We start from the raw sequence: 21,405 nt of genomic DNA on the forward strand, positions 1-21,405 counted from the left end.
CTGAATCTTCCCTCAAAGAAATGCCTGAATGCTACAAGCATCCAATGTCTCCGTCACAATGACAGTAATAGACTCAGTGGATTTTTCATTCTAAAAAATTCATGTGTGTACTGAAATCAGGGGTATTACCTCTATGAAAATGTTTCTCAACTTAACCTATGAAGTAGGTTCTGTTCTAACTAGTATATTAAAAACTTTCAAAAGTTATACAAAACCTGCTTTTATACAGAACCATTCGGAATTCTATAGAACTCGCATTTGTCTTTATATTATGGTTAAACTGCCTTGGTTTTCATTATTTCCAATAAAAACTGGTCTGGGAGAAGACTAAAAGAAAGTTGTCCTGGCAATTGAAATTTATAGTATCTATGGGTGGTTTGTACACATTCAGAGGGATCTATTATTTGGCTTCAGTGTCATAAAAGTGTATAACTAAAATTGTGTATAACTGAAATTGTGTGTGATAATGCAAAACTCTCTGTATATTCTTGTCTGCAAACTAAATTGTCTTTCAAAAAGCTAAAAAAAAAAAACTAAGTAAGTCATTGTTAACCAGAAGTTATAAAGGAATGATGAATTACTATGTGCCTGAATTGAAGGAGAAATTTGGGTATAAATGCCGGAAGCAATCATAAGGGCACGTGTAAGGGTTCTCAGATGTTGGAGAGAGAAGATAGTTAAAGAAACCTTGAAGAATTGTTTCTGTAGAATGTGAGATGACAGGGAGCCCTAAACAAAATTTTTTGCTACAATGAATCAATAAAAAATGTCAGGCAATTATGATACAATGAATTTAAAAATCAATATGGATATTTCAAACTAAGTGGCTATTAGATAGAAAGCAAAAATGTAAGACTAACATCAAGAAAGGAATTTAGATGGAAATATAATACTCCTACATACTTGGACTATGCAGGTATAATGAAACATGACAAGCCTGGGACATTTGTCAATGGGTGTGCTCCAGATCTGTCACTGTATTTCACTGCAGTAACAGCCGCTTTTAAGATCACTATATAAAGGGTAAGAGAAGCAATATTGGGTGATGCAATCTATGTATGAGTCTTCTGGGAACAACATTGGCTGTAGGACTAAAACCAGAGAGATAATATTCAAAACCCTCTGCACAGACATTGCAAAGACCAATGTGTATTTTTCAGATAATTTTTCAAAATTCCTGTAATTTTTCCTGCAGTAGTATTTATACCCACTCACACAAGTGTATTTAATGTTATTTTATCTAAGAGTGTTGCTAAATAAACAAAAATTTCATTAACACTGTAGCTATTTTGAGTAAATCTTTGCCTGATGATATAAAATGTCCTTTAATTCTTAGTGCATACCACATGCATTAATCTATTTAAGTGAGAGAACATGTTTTGTCAGATTGTGTGAGTCTGACAATTTCTTGTACCAAATCAAGCCTTTGAGAATTAAACTCCATTTGCTTCGGGGTGGGGGCAGGGGGGGAGTAACTTTCCGGTTCAAAGAAAAAAATGCTTAGAAGCCATATTTGAAAGGCTTATAGGGGGTCTTAAACATCAAATAGCTCTTAGAAAACAACATTCTGATGAGTCAAGTGTAAATTAATTAGAAACATAGAGATTGCTTTTTCCTGGGTAGCCACATGGGTTTTGAAGTTGAAGAAAGAGTGTTTGACGAAATATATTTGGAGTGTTCATGACCCAAAAGCATAGTAAAGTAGTTCAAGATGTATCCGTGAAACAAAGATACTTGTTTTCTAGCTGTGATCTTCCCAAACAAATATCTAATGAACTCCCATGTAAACCACTGGGATTCATGCAGGTTCTTCACTGGGAGTCCATCAAGTATATCTTAAAGAAGATGTTTCTCTGCAAAGAAAGTGATTGTTATTATAAAGGAATTCAAACTTTGGCCTGCTTCTGAAAGGGAAAACAAGTGAAATAAGCATTAAAACACACACTGCAAATGTATCCTGTACCATGAGTTGTAGTAGGACAGCATTTGGGCATGGAATCTCTGGAGTGATGAGACTGCAGACCCAGAAAGAGCATTTCTATGAAGCTCCTTATGAAATATCTGATCATAAGAATTTGGTCCAGTTTATCTGATATGTCCATCCACTGTTTGTATCCAATTAACAGAGAACAACAACTGGTCAAAAAAATTAAAGCAAATGAACAATTGTGCAAATGTATGTGCAAAGTAGTTTGCTACTACCATCACTAGGGAAAGTACTTTAAAATGTTATCGTTTGCAACTATTTATTGCAAATCAGTTGGTTATATGGTGCTGAAAATTAATGTTATTAGAATCGAGAATAAATATCTTAAGACCTATCATTAAGGAGGAAAAAAAGAAAAGAATGGAAAAAGAGAGTGGGGGCGAGGGGGAAGAGGCTTAAAAAGTAGAAAGGCTTGGGCCTGGAGAAGGGTGGTAGTAGATGGGCAAGATTCTGGGAGACAAGGCCCCAAAAGTGATAGAGACACAGATCAGGCAGGATGGCCAGGAGGAAATGACAGAAAAACAATCTGACTTCAGGTAAGAACCCGAGGCAAGAGTCAGTGAAACTGAAGACAAATTAGCCATTCCCGTTGGCCCCTTAAGTATCTATGGATTGTGGCACGAAAAGTGAAATAAGTCACTGATACTGAGGAGTTAGTGCTGATAAATAATTTTGAAAAAAGAGGATAACAGAAAACAGGGACTGGAACTATTACTGGTTGAGCATGCAAGCCATCCCAAAAGTCTCTTTTCTTAAAAAAAAAAATGTTATTAAATTGATTGGGGTGACAATGATTAATAAAATTGTGCATTGAAACGTCTTCAGTGTCTAAGCTATCAGCTCTCAGATGATAAATAGTCAACCATTTTCTGGGCCACTCTGAACTGACTTGGAAGGATCTGATGGTGAAAGATTTTAAATGACCTAGGAAAGAGCTGGAGAAAGAAGGGCGTCCTCTGGCAGAAGAAGATGAGACAATACTTCTACCTGGACTGTGTCCCGGTCACCTCCCTGCTGCTCACACACTACATCCTGTTAGCGGAGGAGTTCAGGAAAAGCCCTTCCAGCACCAGAATCATGAAACCTTGTGCCAAAGCCCAGGGCAAGGGCACCTTCTGATCAACAAGCTGTCACAAATCAAAAAGTGGTCTGGGACAGCAAGTATCTTCACCTGTGTTTCAATCCTCTGAGGCAGTGGTTTTCGATCTTCTTCATCTCACAGTATGCATAAACTAATTAGTAAGATGCTGAAGCACACCAAAAATCATATTATATTTTTTGCCAATAAGAAAAAAATAGGTATAATTTTGATTTATTCATACTAAACTAAGCTATTGTGTTGGCTGTTGTCATTTTTTTATTTGGCAGCCTAAAGGAAAAGAGGTCAGTGCCCTGACTAAATAGTCAGGTACTATATGTTTTAAAAATTCTTGTGGTAGGCCCTGGCCAGTTGGCTCAGTGGTGGAGCGTCGGCCTGTCGTGCGGAAGTCCCAGGTTCGATTCCCGGCCAGGGCACACAGGAGAAGCGCCCATTTCCTTATCCACCCCTCCCCCTCTCCTTCCTCTCTCTCTCTTCCCCTCCCGCAGCCAAGGCTCCATTGGAGCAAAGATGGCCTGGGCACTGGGGATGGCTCCTTGGCCTCTGCCCCAGGCGCTAGAGTGGCTCTGGTCGCGACATAGCGACGCCCCGGAGGGGCAGAGCATCGCCCCCTGGTGGGCAGAGCGTCGCCCCCTGGTGGGCGTGCCGGGTGAATCCCGGTTGGGCGCATGCGGGAGTCTGTCTGACTGTCTCTCCCCGTTTCCAGCTTCAGAGAAATACCAAAAAAAAAAAAAAAAAAATTCTTGTGGTACACGGGTGTGCTACAGCACAGTGGTTGAAAATGGCTGCACCAGCAAAGCCCACAGGCCTTCTCTCTATGTCAGCAATCCCTTACTAATTCACGGCAGGAAGTTTGACCTGAGCTTGGATGTTCCGGTGTCTAAGTACCGCCCGCTGCACTGTTAGCTGTGTAAGCTTAGTTCTGCTGCTTCTGCACAGTCACATACACCCCCAGTACCAGGGAGCTGGACAACGTTTATTCACTTCACCGACATTACCATTCAGAAACATGGGGAGGACTATAACCACATCCAGTGAACAACCTGTAGCTGTACAAAGAGAGCACCTGTGGCTAGGGGGTGACCAGCCAGCTGCTCCATTAGATCCATTGGTTCATCGTGCTGCGCCTGCTGACGCTGGCACAGGTGGTGAACAACGACAAGCACTGCTTCGAGTGTTAGGGCTATGCCATCATCACAGACAGGCTGAAGCCCCAGCTGACCGAGGCTAACGCAGCCCATCTCTCAGCTCCAGCACAGCCAATGACCAGATCCTTAAGTATAACCTGATTAACAACACCCTCAACCATGTGCTTCCTAATGGTGAAATTCCACGGTGTTGTAAATGGAACAATACACCCCTACAGGAAGTTCTTGGCAATTACGCAATTCTGCGTGATGAAGAGCTAGAGTAGGGGGATCGGACTGCTCGAGAGCTAAGAAGCCATTCAGGCCAGTCACGAGGGCTCAGAGGAGACAGGTTGATAGATGAGGGATAACTATCCCCACAACCTGGAAGTGACCACCAGCAAGGGCAGGACTCCAGCCTGGACCCTACCAGAACCAGTCACTGCTATCAGGCCCTCATTGAAGACTTATTTTGACATTTCTTTTTTCTAGAACTATTTTTTCTTTCCTAATTCCTGAAAATATATAAAAGCACTTCTTTTGGGGGGAGATACACGCGCACACACACACACACACACACACACACACTACCTTTTATGTATTTGCTAAGTGATTTATTTTTTCTTAATTATATTTTCAGTTAGCTAAAAATTATTTTTTTCAGTTGAGTACACAGAGCCCATCCAGGAAGAGAAGTAACCAAACTCAACTATAAACTGCTTGATTCTTGCCCTAATAAAGGATTAGTTGCCCTAATAGAGGATAAATTTTCAATTTATCATAATGATGTGGTAGTGGTTATTTTTTTTAATTTTTCTCCCAGGGTCCTTAAAAACTGAGAACTTTCTCCCAGTGATAACAAACTTTTGAAGAAATCGGAAGTTGGTTTATATCAAAACTATATTCTCACCACTTCAAATAATTGACAGGTCTTCTCAAGGAAAAGGTCACCACTAAGATAGCAGAACTATGTATTTGGGATAAGTTAGTGCTTTGGAGCCATTTGCTTAGAAAAGCCTCCAGAAGATTTTTTTTAAAGCTTATCTTTTGAAGTTGTTTGACTTGTTGTATTCCAGGGAAGACTTGGCAGTCCACAGATATTTAAGATGCAATACCAGCTCTCTATATCCAGTCAGCATTTTCATACATCTGTTCTCTTGGCATTTATTGACCTTAATTTTCAGTTTTGATTGTGGGATATTTGGAAGAGAGAACTAACAATGGATGAATGTTTGTTTTCCTGGGTCCTAGAGGCTGTGTGTGTCCAAGGTGGATATAGTTCATCACACAGCCTTGCCTCAGAAAAACAATTCATTGTTACACATCCGGATATTTTTCAAGAATGATTTGTGGATGATGAGTGCTCCTCTGCAGGATATATATAAAGGATCTTATCCTTGGGAGCCAACTTTAGTAGTGCATTGAACTAAAAATATTCTCATGCTTTCATTTTTCTTTTCATCCTAAATTATCTCTTCTTTTTGCTAAAATATTTTCTTTGCTCTTAAGTACATTTCAAAGTTGTATTGACTCGCCACACTTTTAGGTAAAAAAGTAGTATCACCAGTTCCAATTATCTAACTGGCTACCCTTTATGCATTTAATATTAAATAGATAGATTTGCAATTCAAATGAGTTCTCTATCACTTCTTAGCCTTTCGGCTAAGATCAAGTGCAGAACACATTCTCTCATGGTATTCCACAAAATAAATCACACATTTGCGGTAAAGTACAAAAGACACAAATCTTGCCAGGCATACCCATGTGGATGGCGTAGCCCCTGTCAGAAAATCCACTCTGTCTTCAGTTAAGGATATAGGACCAATCCCTGCTTGGTGGTACCTGGAACAAGTGGTGGAGCAGGTAAGTAATGTGGACACTTGCAGGCATCACAAATGTGGTAATGCTCTATAACTAAGAGATGGATTTTCTCTTAGTCCATACTTCCCAAATGATGTCCTGCCATAATAGAAGTATACTAGGATTTATCCAAATGTGTCCTTCCTAAAAGTTTCTGTAGTTAATAAAGTCAAAGAAATTTTGGAAATAGTTAAGCAGGTTTCTGTCCTCCGGGTTTTTCAGGATTTTTAATGTGAGACATTCTCTGTGACTCTTTGAGTGGGAGCTTTAATGTGCAGGATTCTCCTGAGTTTCAAAAGCTTTAATCAGGGCTCTTCAGGGCCCTAGATGTCCCTGAAACAAGACATAGGAAACCTTTTGGTTACTCTCTAAGTGCCTTCTACTGGGGACCCAAGATGATCCCTGTCCACAGAGACCTGGGTAGCACCTCCCATCTGGAGTCTCTGCATTCTTTTATTATACATAAATCATTTATAAATGGGGACTGACAAGATCTCTAACCCTGATGCAAGGACCTATGAATTAATGCCAAAACAATGAGGGAAATAACCATTGCACAATCTGGCCAATACAATCCTGTTGGCTTAAAAGTAGGATTAGATCCATTCCAGAGAATACTATCAGCTATGCAGTAAATAAATATTAATATTATTCCAAATATATAACAACTAATTAGAGACATAACTAAAACATAGTAAAGCAATCAAACTTTTCAGACCAACACTGTTTAAAGAAAAGAAGAAATATTTGAATGAAAAGGGAAAATAAAAGAAACCTGGTTCATCATATATTTTTGTATTCATAAGGTACTTTGTATATCTCATAATAGACTTTGTAGACCATGCAGTGTGGTCACAGAGTGAAATGCCAAGGTACTGGCCTGCAGCAGCCAGGACTTACATACAAGATGACTGTAGAGTCAATTACTTCTGCAGAGCAATGCCATTGTTGCAATTCCTACAGCCCTAGAAACGACTTCTATTCTGCCAAAAAATCAATGATTATCAAATGCAGCTTCAATGCAACTTTTAAGGTAGCATGAGCAGTATGAGTTACATCACAAGCAGGTGGCGAGGAAGCGAGTTTGGGCATTCTGCAGATTATATAGAGCAGAGGAAGGCTGACTGCCACCTGAGAAGATAGCGTTTACAGATGAAAGGGCTGAAATATTTTTGCTTTTGCTGTAGGTCTTCCGTTTTGAAAGAGCAACTATTCCAACACGCATCAAAATAATTCACATTGAACCTAAAGAGAATGCAGAATGGGGATTACAATGCTGAAACTTTCTATAGGAGTGAAAATGAACACTCCTATGGAAAAACCAATGCTGCCAGTTCTTTCATGAGGAGAGAGTTTGAATATAATCTAAATTAGTGGTTTTCAAACGTTATAATCTCAGGAAACCCCCACCACTTAAATATGTTTAAGGAAATCAAAACACTTTTAAGCAGGTTGTAGTTACTAATGTTTACTGTATTAGAAACTTAAAGATATCTTTTGAATATGCATACAATTTTTTTCTTTTCTTTTTTGTATTTTTCTGAAGTAAGAAGTGGGGAGGCAGAGAGGCAGACTCCCTCAAGTGCCTGACCGGGATCCACTAGGGGGCGATGCTCTGACCATCTGGGGTGTTGCTCTGTTGTAAGGGGAGCCATTCTAGCGCCTGAGGCGGAGGCCACAGAGCCATCCTCAGCTCCTGGGCCAACTTTGCTCCAATGGAGCCTTGGCTGTAGGAGGGGAAGAGAGAGACAGAGAGGAAGGAGAGGGGGAGGGGTGGAGAAGCAGATGGGCGCTTCCCCTGGCCGGGAATCAAACCTAGGACTTCCACACACCGGGCCAACGCTCTACCACTGAGATATACATACAAATTTAATGAGAAGAGTGACATGGTGTAAAATTTGCAACTCATAATGCTTAATAAAAGACACTAGATCTTCTCTTCTACTTCTTTATTTAATCCCCTGCAATGTCATGCGGCCTCTGGAAAAATGCAGCTGTACACTGAGAGAGAAAGAGAACAAAAAGATAAACAAGGTCTTAGTATTATCAGGAGAAAAGTTTGACCTTGCAGACATCCTGACCCAATGACAGGAACCCAGAGGAATGCCTGAACTGTACTTTGAAAACCAATGAGCTAAAAACCTTATATGTCGAATCTATTGACAGAAATTTCCATATCTCAACATATTGCATATGGATACAGTCTTCTCAAGTTAACTACTTACCATCCTGTAGGTAGATCATTTTGTGGCGTAAGTTCAAACATTCTAAACTCTTCCTTTCTTTCAACAATATAAAGCCTGTGATACACACTGCAAACCAGAATGGCAATAAAGATAAACAGATCTCATACTAAATGGAGCCCTAACAAGACACATTCCTGACTGTCAGTACTAACTGTTATGTTTTTGCATGCGATACTATTGTGTCCTAACAATGAGATAGATGGAGTAAGCATTATTCCATTTTATAGATGAGAGAAGTACACAGAGAGGGGTAAGTGACTTATCCAAGTACCATAACTAATCCATGACAGAGCTGGGACTGGGTCCAGCCCAGCGCTGCTTTGCGCTTATCACTGGGCCAGTACCCGGTGCCAGAACACATGGTGGAAACGCAAAAATTATAGCTGGGCTGTTATGTTGCCTGGTTTGTTTCTTTGTAATTATTCACTTACTCTGCCAAATAGCTATTTTGGTAGATATGTGGTTGGTGCTTTGATATTATTTTGCTAAATGTTCTGTTTTAATATTTTGAAAATGTGTAATTACTCCCTCTGGCTTTAATTTTCCTTACATGTAAGGTTTGGATCAAAATACCATGAAGGCTCCAGCAACAACGACATCTTTATCACTAATAAAACAGGCATATCATATTCTAGAATTTAATTAAAAACAAAAAAGTTCCCTCATATTGAACAACTATATAGGAACACTGTTGGTCTGCGTCATAATGGTGGATGGTACCAGAATTTTTGGCACCCAGAAAAAGAGGATGCCTGACATCTTGTGACATTATAGAGAAGACTGCACAATAAGGTCTTCTCCCCATGTACCCAAGTAAGTTTGAAGTGTCCTGCTGGACAGCCACGTAGGCAAAAATCTTATTTATAATTTTCTGAATCTGGATACCAGCTGTGTTTTACATATAAATGCAAAGTATTTTGGCAGAGTTATTATATGCATTGATTTTTTTCCAAAACACAGCCACCACATCAAGTAGAGGAAGATTGTACTTTGTTTTGTCTGGAAGTTTACCAAGAATGTCCCACCAATTCAGAAAAATACATAATGGTTTTGGTGTTGTCATAGCAGCCCCTGTTCAGAGCTGACATAGTCATATTAATTCTACACATCGGTGGGAGCATACTACTTCAACAGATCTTCTAGTATAGAGAGAAATGAGCATTTCCAAACATATTAAAATATTTGACTACACATCACTTTCCAATATTTCTTCTTTATATTACAATGAAGACATTTTATCAATACTTTAACTGGGTATGTGTAAGGTGGACTATATCATGTGTGCTTTTCATTGAAGGATAGTGAAGTCATTTTTCCTTTTCCTTTTTAAAGGGAGTATTATGGCGATAAGATTAAGAAACACAGGGTTAATTTCCTTTATAAATTCCAATTTTTTCTCTTCTCTAAAACAGTGAGCTGTTAGAGTTAAGATTAATAGATATTACTCAAATTTCAATTTCTTCTAAAATTTATTTATAGTTACTGCCTCTGTATTTCTTCTAAAAATTTATTTACAGTTACTGCCTCTGTATTAATAAAACAGTGTGTAAACAGCTTCCAGTACAACTATCTGACTTTGGGATTTGGTGGGGACGAAGAGAATATCTTGACTTGGCTTCAAAAGAATTCATAAAAGCTGGAATTAGTTACCTAGTTATTCAGCTTCAAGTTCCTCTACCAGTCAAAAACCCGTGACCACCTCCACCACCACCAGCAATACCACCAAGTTTACATTTGCGAGTTCACCAAGTTCTCTCTGCCTCACCTACTGACCTAGAGAGAAAAGCTGAACTTCAAAGCCTTATTCAATAAATGAGGGCAGTTACAGCTTCTGCTTCTACCCAAACACTCACCTGATTATTATTCTTTCCAATGCATGTCATAAGTTCTAAAAGGAGAATTCTTTTCAAACATGAATAATCAGTATTTAGACAGTTAAATATCAAAAAGTATTTCAGCGACAAATATATGCCATCTACCAAAATTAGAATAAAGTAACTGAAAGTTTTTAAAGCACAGTGGTTTTAATCAATGAATTCTACATAGCAAATAATTATATTTATTTTGCTACTTATACCTAAAAATTTTTTCTAGGTTGCTTTTCTGGGCTATACAATTATGTTAAGATATATTTTCATGCTCTCTGCAACCTGCGATATATTTTGAAATTGAAAATAAAATGACTTTTCTTAATCATGTTATTCTATCCCCCCACCCCCAAGAAAGACACTGACTTTTTTATTTACTGTTTTAAAAACTGCCCAAATGAATACAACTTTCCTGGTTGGTACTGGCCTACTCGATTATGTTAGGGGAAAATGTACAGTGCTAGGAATAGCGTTTACTTCTCTGGCTCTGTTAGTTTTGCAATAATGGGTCATTAACAGCATACACCATTAATTTAGAGTAAGCCCAGCACTAATTATGACAATGGATTTCTTTGTTTAATTTCTCTATAACCAAATGACACACTTTACAATGAACCCCAACTTAAAATCCCTTTGGGAATTTGCATTACATCACATCTTTTTAAAAAGGTTATGTTTTGATGGTCTAACCTACTTGATATTTTTTCTATTTGTAATATGTAAAATAAAAATGTATCTAATTGCATTATTGATATTTTAGTTATTATGTATTAGTAAAAAATTAATAAGCATTTTTTTAAAACACAATGAATGCTTCCACACCTAAATTTCCCTTTCAACTTGTGCTAATTTCCTTTTCATAATGAAATACAATTCATGGCACATTTCCAGGTTTAAAAACATCTCCATCATGCTCTGTGGCCTAAAAGTCAAAATTTTAAGGTGGCTCTAATCCCTCTAAATACACTGAACTTGAGCTAATCAGAAATTTTTTCTGCTAACTTTCTTAATTAAAAAACAGATTGATAATATATTGAAACATATGTTTTAAAAAATACATATTTATGAAAGCATCAGTTGTCAACTAATCCAGCTGACTACATTCCTCAATATGCTGTGAAAAATAAACTCTTGTCGGCATAAATATAAATCCCAAATGCAGAATTCCTGAATTCAGGTCTTAACCATGCTACTTAGAAACTGGGTCACCTTGACCATGTCATTTCACATTTCTGCATAAATCAAAAGTGTACATGTATAACATATACTATAATATATACTCCACTTTACTCACAGGGCATTTGTAAACAGCAAATAAGAAATCTTAGATGATTTTCAAATGTCAATAATGGGATGATGACTAGAAGAAAAAAAATATTTCAAAGATCACAATGTGTTTTCTACTCTCTGGAATTCTCGGAGCACCAGCATTTATTTCTAAATAATTAAAATAGTGTGAATCTCAATGAAACACTGTAAACTAAACAAAGTCACATCTATTTACTACCATGAGCTGAAACAAGGATAAACTGCATTGGGTTCCTAATACAGTAAGTTCCTAAAAATTCAATATCATCCCATCAGTCATGGCCAAAGTAAGGACCTACGCCATAGGAATATCACATCAGATCTATGATTTTGTCAGAACTCCTCTTATTTTTAATGCCTAGAATCATTTACTGGGAACTGGAAGCAAAGATAGATCCTACGCCTATGAACATAATATCAAAATTCATGAAAATCATGGCTTTGATTATTATTCTACAGGTAAGTCTCCGAAATAGATTTCTAGTTCCAACCTTTGTCCTGAGCTACACACTAATCTTTCCTGTGTGTAATGCATCTCAAACCACATATCCAAAATCAAATACTTCAACATTGTACTTATTTGAATTTTTTTTTGCTGACTTTTTCTGTATACTTCTTAAATAGTTTACGCACATTTTCTATAGAAACATAAACATGGTGAAGGTGAAATAAAATAACGAATTTATATATTTCATTAATTCTTTGTGAATGGCCTAGATGCAGTTATGAAGGTGAACTCATACTAAAACTTTGTGTATCTCCTAAAAATCAAACCTTAACAAGAAAAATATAATTTCAAATAAATATGCTAATCCCAATTACCCACAAATTGTGCACCCAGTATAACCCTTGTATTTGAAACAGAAAATAAAATCACATCTACTGAGAAGAAGCCCACAGATAAATAGTTGTGCAGCACATTTGCAAAGTCCACATAGCACCACAAAAAGACAATGGCTCCAAAATGCCATGACAAGTGTGATATAATTAACAGATGAGACCATTCTGATGCTTGTCAAAGAGCAGCAAGAGCTTAATTTGGCAGTATACAGTGACACGACTGATCAGTTCCTTTTGAGCATCAAAATGAGCGGCTTGTCTCTAATCTTCATGCAAACAGGTAACAAGTGTAGTTCCTGAGGAAAAAAGAAACATGTTCACAATAAGCAGCAAAAACAATCAGATTGGCAGCAGTCTTATAAGCCAGCTGTGAACAGTTTCCAGAAAGAGAACAGAATTCGTCTCCCAAGATAGTCTAAGGCCTAAACCACAGCCATAGAATTTCATGTTATTTTATGATTTACTTAACCTTTAACTTTAGAAATATTGAGATGAGATGCTTATATTAGAACACAAATAAAAAGAGGGTAAGGGAATTAACCCACTTATCAGTGACTTTTGATATCTTTGAAGACAGAAGTAAAATGAAAACTTCTTGGTTTTACTTAAGAAAGGCAGACATAATATGCTGTACAATTAGTAAAACCTTTATAACTTATTCTTAAATAGACACACATCACTGTTAGACCATAATATATGATAGCTAAAACTAAACAGGAATCTATGAAGAAATACATAAATCTATTACAGTAAGATAGGCCTTAAGCAATTTCTATTTCTTGGACTGGGCTTTGGTTACAAGGGTTTGCATTTTATAATTACTCACCTTGCTATATATTTATATTTCATAATTTTTTATGTAAGCAGGTTGTATTTCTTAGTTTTTAAGAGATTATTTTAAAATGTAACAAGCTAAGTAAACAACAGAATCCCAGCCATAGTTATTCTGTGGTAATGTCTGCCCTATCTCAAATACACTTCAGTCAGTGGGTCAAGCTGCTAGAAGCATTTGTCAAGAGAGTCTTTTGTCATCGTGTAGATAAGATAATCATGTAGACAGACTAATAAATTTATATGTTTCATTAATTATTAGTAAATGGCCTGAGGTATGAAAATAAACCCATGTTGAAATGTATCTATTTCCTAAAAAAAATCAAGCCTTGGCAAAGACAATACAATTGTAAAGCAATTATTAATACCAGCTTGCCACAAACACCAGAATGCACGTCCACGATAACCCTTTTATTTGAAACTTACTAGTGACTGCTATGACTTACACCCACACATATGTTCTCTCTCTCTCTCTTTCACACACACACACACACACACACACACACACACATTTAAACTGAAAAACTGTGGCAGAAGCTAAAATTTAGAGAGTGGCCTATTTTCTTTTAGACCGTAAGTTCACAATTCTATGTTTATTTGATTGTCTGACATTATAGCCAGCAGATGGGGTGGGGGGGGGACATTGTGCAAAGAGCTACAGTAGACTTTGGCTGTTGGTGAATCATGCAATGTTATTCATTTTGAATACTGTAGGATATGATTGTCTCATGAATTCTCATCATCTTTTTTATTCTTCTATCTCATATCTTTAATTACAGAATCAAAGGGAGATTATAGGCTGTTACAAGGCACTGAATGAATCAGCAAAATACACATTTACTTATTATGAACATTCCCTCTTTTATATTATAGAGAAAAAGTATAAAAACTGTGTGTGAAATTAAAATTTTTTGACTTTGAATACCTCTTTTAGGACATTAGAAATAAATTTAAGAAGAAAATAAGAGTAACAGTGTTTTCTTTGTGAAAGGGATCAATAGTCAGGGTGGTCAGGGAGGGTTCTGTTATGACCTTTCAGCAAAGGAAGTTATTCTGATTCTATAAATTTCTATATTCCAGCTAAGCTCAATTACTTTTATTATAAGGAATTATATTAGTGCACTTACAATAGCTACTGTAACAGATAAACTCTAAAATCTCAATAGTTTAACACTAATCTCAGTGGCTTAACACAAGTTTACTTTTCACTCCTGTAAATTCCAAACACTTTCCTTGTTCAAGGGTGTCTCCCTGCCAGAGGTAAGTCAGGGACTCAGCAGTTCTCACCACAGAGGAAGCACAGGAATCTCTGGCAGAGAGCTAGCTGTCTCTTCCCCAGGAACTGTGTTTTCAGATCATCTCAGTTTATCAGGAAAACTCAAGTCTTGATTACTTATGCAACTGACTTCAGAAGGCTCCTCTTTCTAGGTCCTGAGATTGTCCAAAAGAAGAAGCACTAGAAAATTGCACGGTGGGAATTGCATGTACAATAAATTATAGCAGAGTTTGGAAAGATCATAGTTCTGCAGTCAATGGAACATTCCAAAAAACTGGTAAAAATTGCACATAGTATACAAGGAAAAGGACAAATGTTAAATAGTTTTTGTAGATCAAAAGAAATTCTGATAGGTTTAATAGTCTACGTTTGGTAAATTGTGTTATATATGTGTCAATATATCTGAAAAATTATTCTACAACAACCTTAAAGAATCATTTACATTTATTTTTATGTTCTTTGCATTTTATCACCTAAGATAAGAAGTTCATCTGTATAGAGTGGAGGGTAGCTTCAACAGAAACAAGTTTTTCTGGACTCTCTACTGAAGTGGCAACAAAGGTCTGAAGATCAAGCTACTATCACCATTATTTCTCCCCCTTGTTCTCAAAGTTTAGACAATATATTGTCCGCTCTGTATCTGTCATCCTATATTCCTTAGATACATGCTAAGCTATCAGTCATTACGTGTCCTTTTTGTCATAAAATATTTCACCATGACCTTAATTGTTACATAGAATCTAAGTAATTTGAGCATATGACTAATATATTGATGGTGGACAAATATGAGACCAAACTAGTACAGTTATTACCAAAGATGTGGAGTTAAACCCTGATACTTTAATATTGATGGGACACACATTTTTTTTTTCAAAAAAAGATGAGAGATCTCTGAAGATGAACATATTTAAATTAGCAGCAAAGGTCAGTCTGTAGTAGGCTGACTCTTTCTTCAGTAGTGGCATGGTGATAGATGCTGAAATTGGAAAATAATTGGAAAATAGCATTCAAAAGGTACTCCTCTGAGGAGGGGGTGTTCATTTGCAACAGAACTCCCATGATGCTGCCAATATCAAAAACTTTTAGAGTCTGTCATCAGATCAATCTCTATCTTTATTATATTCTTCCAAGAGCTCAAGTTATCACACATATTACAAAAGAAATGCTAGCACATGTTAGAGCCGACAATACCTTTCTAGTCACTGCTGGAAAAACTAACGGGGTTGGCTCTCATCCTGATTCTTATAAACTGATTGCCATTGTTCATCTTTAACCTTATATAGAAAAATTATTTATCTAGTGTCAACTATGAGCCAGACAGAGCTAGGTCCTACAGAGACAATATTTTAAAACAAACCAAAACTTCTAAGTTTGGAGTCTAGGTAAGGAGACATGAAACTGATATTCTAGGTAAGGAGACAAATATTTCCATAAATGTAGACATCAATTCTATAGAAGTCTTAGAAAAGAAAATGTCTAGAGCTATGAGAATACATAATATGGGGGTGGAAAGGAGTCAGGGGAGAACTTTAGGTGGCTGTTTTCAACATGAGAATGGAAAGATACATCAGAGTGATGTGCACAATGGGAGTTAGAAGCAGAAAGCTATGACTGGAGCATAGAAAGCAAGACATAAATGATGTTAAATTAAATTAAGTTATATTATCAGATAGAAGGTTAATGACACAAAGCCTTATAAGCCTCTTCAGATATTTCCACCTTGACAATAAAAGCAATGGAAGAATTCTGACTTTCTTGGATTTGTGTTTTACCAAATCACCCCAATTTAAGGAGGGGAAACATCTAATGGATGTGGAGAAACCATGGGAAGCTGCTGCGTTCAGTCTAACAGGTTTCCCTAGTTTTCAAGCCAACTCAATTATGTAATAGAAGAAAACTTATTTATTAAAAAAGAATCAAATTTCACATGCCACAAGTTTTTTCTGATGTTATTAGGCAGCATTAGATTACAGCAATGGCTTCTACTGTATTTTAAAATGCTGCTATTTTCATATATATTCAGTACCATGCGCTCACTGGAGTATACCTATACCTCTTAGGAGAGTGTTCTTAGGTTGAAGAAAGTAAGTCTCCCATTCCTCTGCTTCCCTAAACTTTCTGTGTATTCCCAAGATGGACTTTTAATAAAAATTATGTACCACTATCTTATGTCCTCTTTTCCCCTATCTTTAAAATGTTCCTAGCAAGTAAGTATCTGAAATTTATCATGACATAACTCATGATGTCACACATGAAAATGAATGTTCAACCATCTGTAAACCAGAAATTTTATTCCCATCAGCAAATTCTCCCTTTCATGAACACCTTATCCATTTCATTATATATATATTTTAGGAAATATGGGCCAGCACTTATTCTGTCCACATTTCTGTAGATTACCTAAAAGTCAGAATTTAAAAGGATTCTGAAATTGTGAGATCTGATGGTATCAGCAATTTTACAACGTCAGAGCTTCTGTTAAACACTTGTGTGAAACTTAAACATGTTTTAAATTCTAGTTTCTGAGATTTATTTCTCTCTGTTACTATTATACAAAACCACTATTAATATGCTGTGAAATGAGACATCTACAGCATCAATTGTAAAAAGCCTTTAAGTGGTAATCCTTCTCAATCCTTTCTTGTAATAGTTGAGCATTCGCTGTGCAAAACCAATGAAATTCACACATGCTGCTACAGAGTAGAGGAGAGATTATTACAGCATTTTTTCCCCAAAGTACCTTAGGCTTTGGGTGATTAGAGAATAGTCTTATGTTCTGCACTTCCTGCCAACAATGTGGCTTTTAGTTGCATTGGATTGAGGACAAATTTTAGTATAATGTATGTTGACAGTTTAATAACATGGGTTACTATCCTTGGTGTACTTTATGATGTAATACATCCTTATAGGTGTCTCTGGAGAATTGTGCTATGATTTTCAAGGCACAGAAAATTCAATAAACTAAAACCGTCTCACTAAGGTTTCTGCCTTCTGTATACTTTGGACATTTTCCTAAAAAATAAATAGGTGCTACCCTTCTAAAATATTTTTCTGACATGACTTTTCTGTTTTTCTTCTCAAGCTGTCGATTTTAAAATTGGAATGGTACAATTCTTATTAAATTATACATTAAAAATATAAAAAATCTCTTTATATAATAAACGGTCTTTTTCAGGTCTCAGAGGTAAAGCTTCTCTTCTATAAAAAGCTGTAATTGTGGTTTTCAAAAATCTCATTAAATATTTAGAACTTTCAGGGCACAAGTGTTTTCTGTTGAGGTTTAAACACATTTAGGCTAATTATTTCTAATGTTTTGACCATTGTACAAATACTTGTAGTATTAAACAGCTAATAGCATAAAACAAAATAGCAAGTCTTATGTGCAGAATTCATATAATTACTCCTGGATTTACTTTTTATCAAGATATTTCTGTGTGAAACAAAAATAGCAATGCATTGTATATTTAAAGTGATAAAACATCATTATGAAACGCATGCAATTCTAAGTACAGATGTTATTTTATGAAGCCTTATTCTTTCTTTTATAAGCCTTAAACATAATATTCACATCCTCATGGACACTGAACCCACTGTCATTCTATGTTCTAAAAGAAATTTTCTTCCAATAGCACTTTATTTAAAAGAGAGAGAGAGAGAGAGAGAGAGAGAGAAGAGAGAGAGAGACTCAGTAATTTTATCATATACCTGCAAGGTGAAAAAGGAATAGGAAAAAATGACTATAAATCACTATCTTCCATGGCTACTATCCTTTATTCAATACTGTCCCTTTAAAATGCTAGATAATATGGGAAAACAGAAAAGCATAAAGCAAGTTCCCTGTCCTAAAGGTAATATGATCATTGTGTATTAAGTACTCCCTATGTTGCAGGTACCATGTAAAATATTTGACATACATTATTTCCTTACTGCTCCACACAACCCTAGAGGATAGGTTTCTTATTATCTTCATTCTATACATGAGGAAAGAGGGGTCAGAAGGGTGAGGGGTCAAAGAGATCAGTGGTCCAGATCTTAGAGCCAGTTGGTGGTGAAGTTAGGATTCCCCAAGCACACTAATATCAGACCCTGGAACATACTGTTTTCCTCACAGGCCAGGCAATTGCTTTAGAAAAATTATAAATGTGTATGTGGGCATTTTAATAAAAAAAATAATGCAAGTCAATAAAGAAATACTAAATGAATATACAGTATTTTTCACTCCATAAGATGCACTTTTTCCCCCCAAAAGTGAAGGGGGAAATGCCCATGCATCTTATGGAGCAAAAAATACGATATTTTATTAAATATTTTAACACACCATTTGGTTCATAATATCTTTTTATTTTTATTTTCCTCATTAAAACCCTAGGTGTGTCTTATGGTCAGGTATGTCTAATGGAGTGAAAAATATGGTAAATTTTATTATTTGTTGAGAACTGAGATATTTAATCATTTGGGAAATCTGTTCAGAAATCCTTCCATTTTAGAGGGCCCACCCAGTACCGCTCTCTTGAAAATCTTATGTTACTTAAATTATCTCATTGTTATCATTCTTAGGACATTTTAGTGGCAACTCAGAGCCAAACTGTCTATATGGTCGAGCAAACATATATAAAACACGCATCCAAGGTTTTGAAGCTCCCAAAAGCTGACAGAGGGTGATCTGCGAAACAAGTGGGAGTACAGAGTGTGAGGCTCAAACCAGTAAAAAGAAAGAAAGAAAGAAAGAAAGAAAGAAAGAGAGAGAGAGAGAGAGAGAGAGAGAGAGAGAGAGAGAGAAAGAAAGAAAGAAAGAAAGAAAGAAAGAAAGAAAGAAAGAAAGAAAGAAAGAAAGAAAGAAAGAAAAAGGAAAAAAAAGTAATGCCCTTGAATGCTGGCCTACATTGAACTTTTTGGTACGAGCACCTTTGTTGCTTTTTCTAAATTCTTTGGCCCAGAGCTTCTGTGCTTTCCTGTTCCCAGGGGTTCTGCTGAGGAAGCCTGGTTGAAAGAGAATCCCAGGAGAGAGCAGAAGTCTGAGGATTACTGAAGTGGTTTTCTTTTTAATCACTTATAAAAACAGAGACAAGGCCAATCACCAGCTGTGATTTGCTCTAACTCCCTGGGCCTCTAAATTCCCAGAACAAAGCCAGAACCAGCTCTAGCCCCACAGTGTCAGGAGCTCCCAAGTTTGAGAACCACACTGCCCTGGGAAGGGGAGGGAGGCCAAGAATTCCTTGCACACATCAATAAAGTGGAGAACACAGTCAAACGATCGTGGTTAAGCACAGAGTACAGGCCTATGGGTCTCTGTTCTTTCCAGCACTTTGAAAATGCATGCTTGCTTTATTTCCCAGCTGCCCTTCCCCTGCTAACCCTCTGGTTTTTCTTCAGTGGGCTGTGCAATCAGAAGGTCTTACTTAAAAGCTAAATTAAAAACAGATGAAGAGACTGAGATAAATCTGATTGCATTGGTCCTTACTAAAATTTAATTAACTAGCATTTAAATAAACACTCTCTCTAGGCAATTGCAGGGAAAGGAGAAAGGCTCTAAAAAAGGAGCCACAACTTCAACACCCCAGTGGCCAAGCATTCTTTGGAACTGTCAGTGGTTTCACATGATGGTCTCCTCCGAAAAAAAACACACCCAAAAACCCTGATGATCAGCACAAAGGATTAATTTCCTTTCCTTGTGTATTTATCACTTTTAAGACTTTAGCCCAGGTGAGAGCATTTGTTCCCACCTGCCTCAACCACCCCACTCCTACTTAAGAAAAAGTAAGTAATCTGTAAACTCAAACCAAATGTTTTCCTTTTTTCTTCCCTCTCTCAGGAACATCAGCAAGCTTACTCAAGCACAGGCGAGAAGCCAGGCACAGTGAGACGACACTAACCCCAAGATATGGGAGTTGGCTCTGCTCCTCTGAGCTTGCACAGAATAGTATTAGAAGTAATGAACACACAGAGAGACCCCGCGGGGCTTGATGTGATTTGTGTTTGTGCCTGGAACATGGTGGGTATTAGCAATTCTTCTAAAATCTACATGGGCATGGGTGTTTTCTGGTTTTGCAAATATACTGACTCATTTCTCAAAATATTTGGGCTTCAGCCTGACTGTGGTGGCGCAGTGGATAAAGTGCTGACCTGGAATGCTGAGGTCGCTGGTTCAAAACCCTGGGGTTGCCTGAGTCAAGGCACATATGGGAGAGAAGGTACATATGGGAGTGGATGCTTCTTGCTCCTCCTCTCTTCTCTCATTCTCTTTCTCTAAAATGAATAAAATCTTTAAAATATATATATTTGGGCTTCTTTCTCTTTCAGTGACCCAATCCCTTCACTCCAAAACCTGTGTCTGTCCTTCCCCATTTCACTCTCCTCCAAACTAGACTCTAACCAATTCTATAGAATTTTTCCAGTATCTTTCCAAATAAGGTTCATCTCCTCAGAGCATCCAGTGCCAAGGGTTATAATAATGCCCAGGGTTGCACCCTGAGGTGATATAGACAACATGAAAAATTTCAAATCCCATTGCATAGTTAAATTATGTAGTTATGTATAAGATCTAAACTAAATGTTTATTAATTAATGTACAAAGTGCAGCTGAATATTACAAGTAGTAAGTACCCAATAGCTTGGCTGGAATATTCATAGTCTGCAGGACCATCAAAGAAATGCTGCACGTATAATTTTATGTTCAAGACTATATACAGACCCTGGCCGGTTGGCTCAGTGGTAGAGTGTCGGCCTGCCGTAGGAGTCCTGGGTTCGATTCCCGGCCAGGGCACACAGGAGAAGCGCCCATCTGCTTCTCTACCCCTCCCCCTCTCCTTCCTCTCTGTCTCTCTCTTCCCCTCCTGCAGCCAAGGCTCCATTGGAGCAAAGTTGACCAGGGTGCTGAGGAAGGCTCCATGGCCTCTGCCTCAGGTACTAGAATGGCTCTGGTTGAAACAGAGCAATGCCCCAGATGAGCATAGCATCACCCCC

At 37.2% G+C, this 21,405-nt stretch overlaps 1 non-coding gene and 1 pseudogene across 1 annotated transcript; both read left to right on the plus strand.

Annotated features, from left to right (window-relative positions):
- Positions 1-910: 910 nt before the first annotated feature.
- LOC136404297 (polyglutamylase complex subunit TTLL1-like) lies at positions 911-4,607 on the plus strand (annotated as a pseudogene).
- TRNAD-GUC (transfer RNA aspartic acid (anticodon GUC)) lies at positions 3,427-3,502 on the plus strand. Its single transcript has one exon. It is a non-coding gene; the product is annotated as a tRNA-Asp (tRNA).
- Positions 4,608-21,405: the final 16,798 nt, after the last annotated feature.

This window comes from Saccopteryx leptura, chromosome 4, assembly GCF_036850995.1.
Source record: "Saccopteryx leptura isolate mSacLep1 chromosome 4, mSacLep1_pri_phased_curated, whole genome shotgun sequence".
Taxonomy (NCBI): domain Eukaryota; kingdom Metazoa; phylum Chordata; class Mammalia; order Chiroptera; family Emballonuridae; genus Saccopteryx; species Saccopteryx leptura.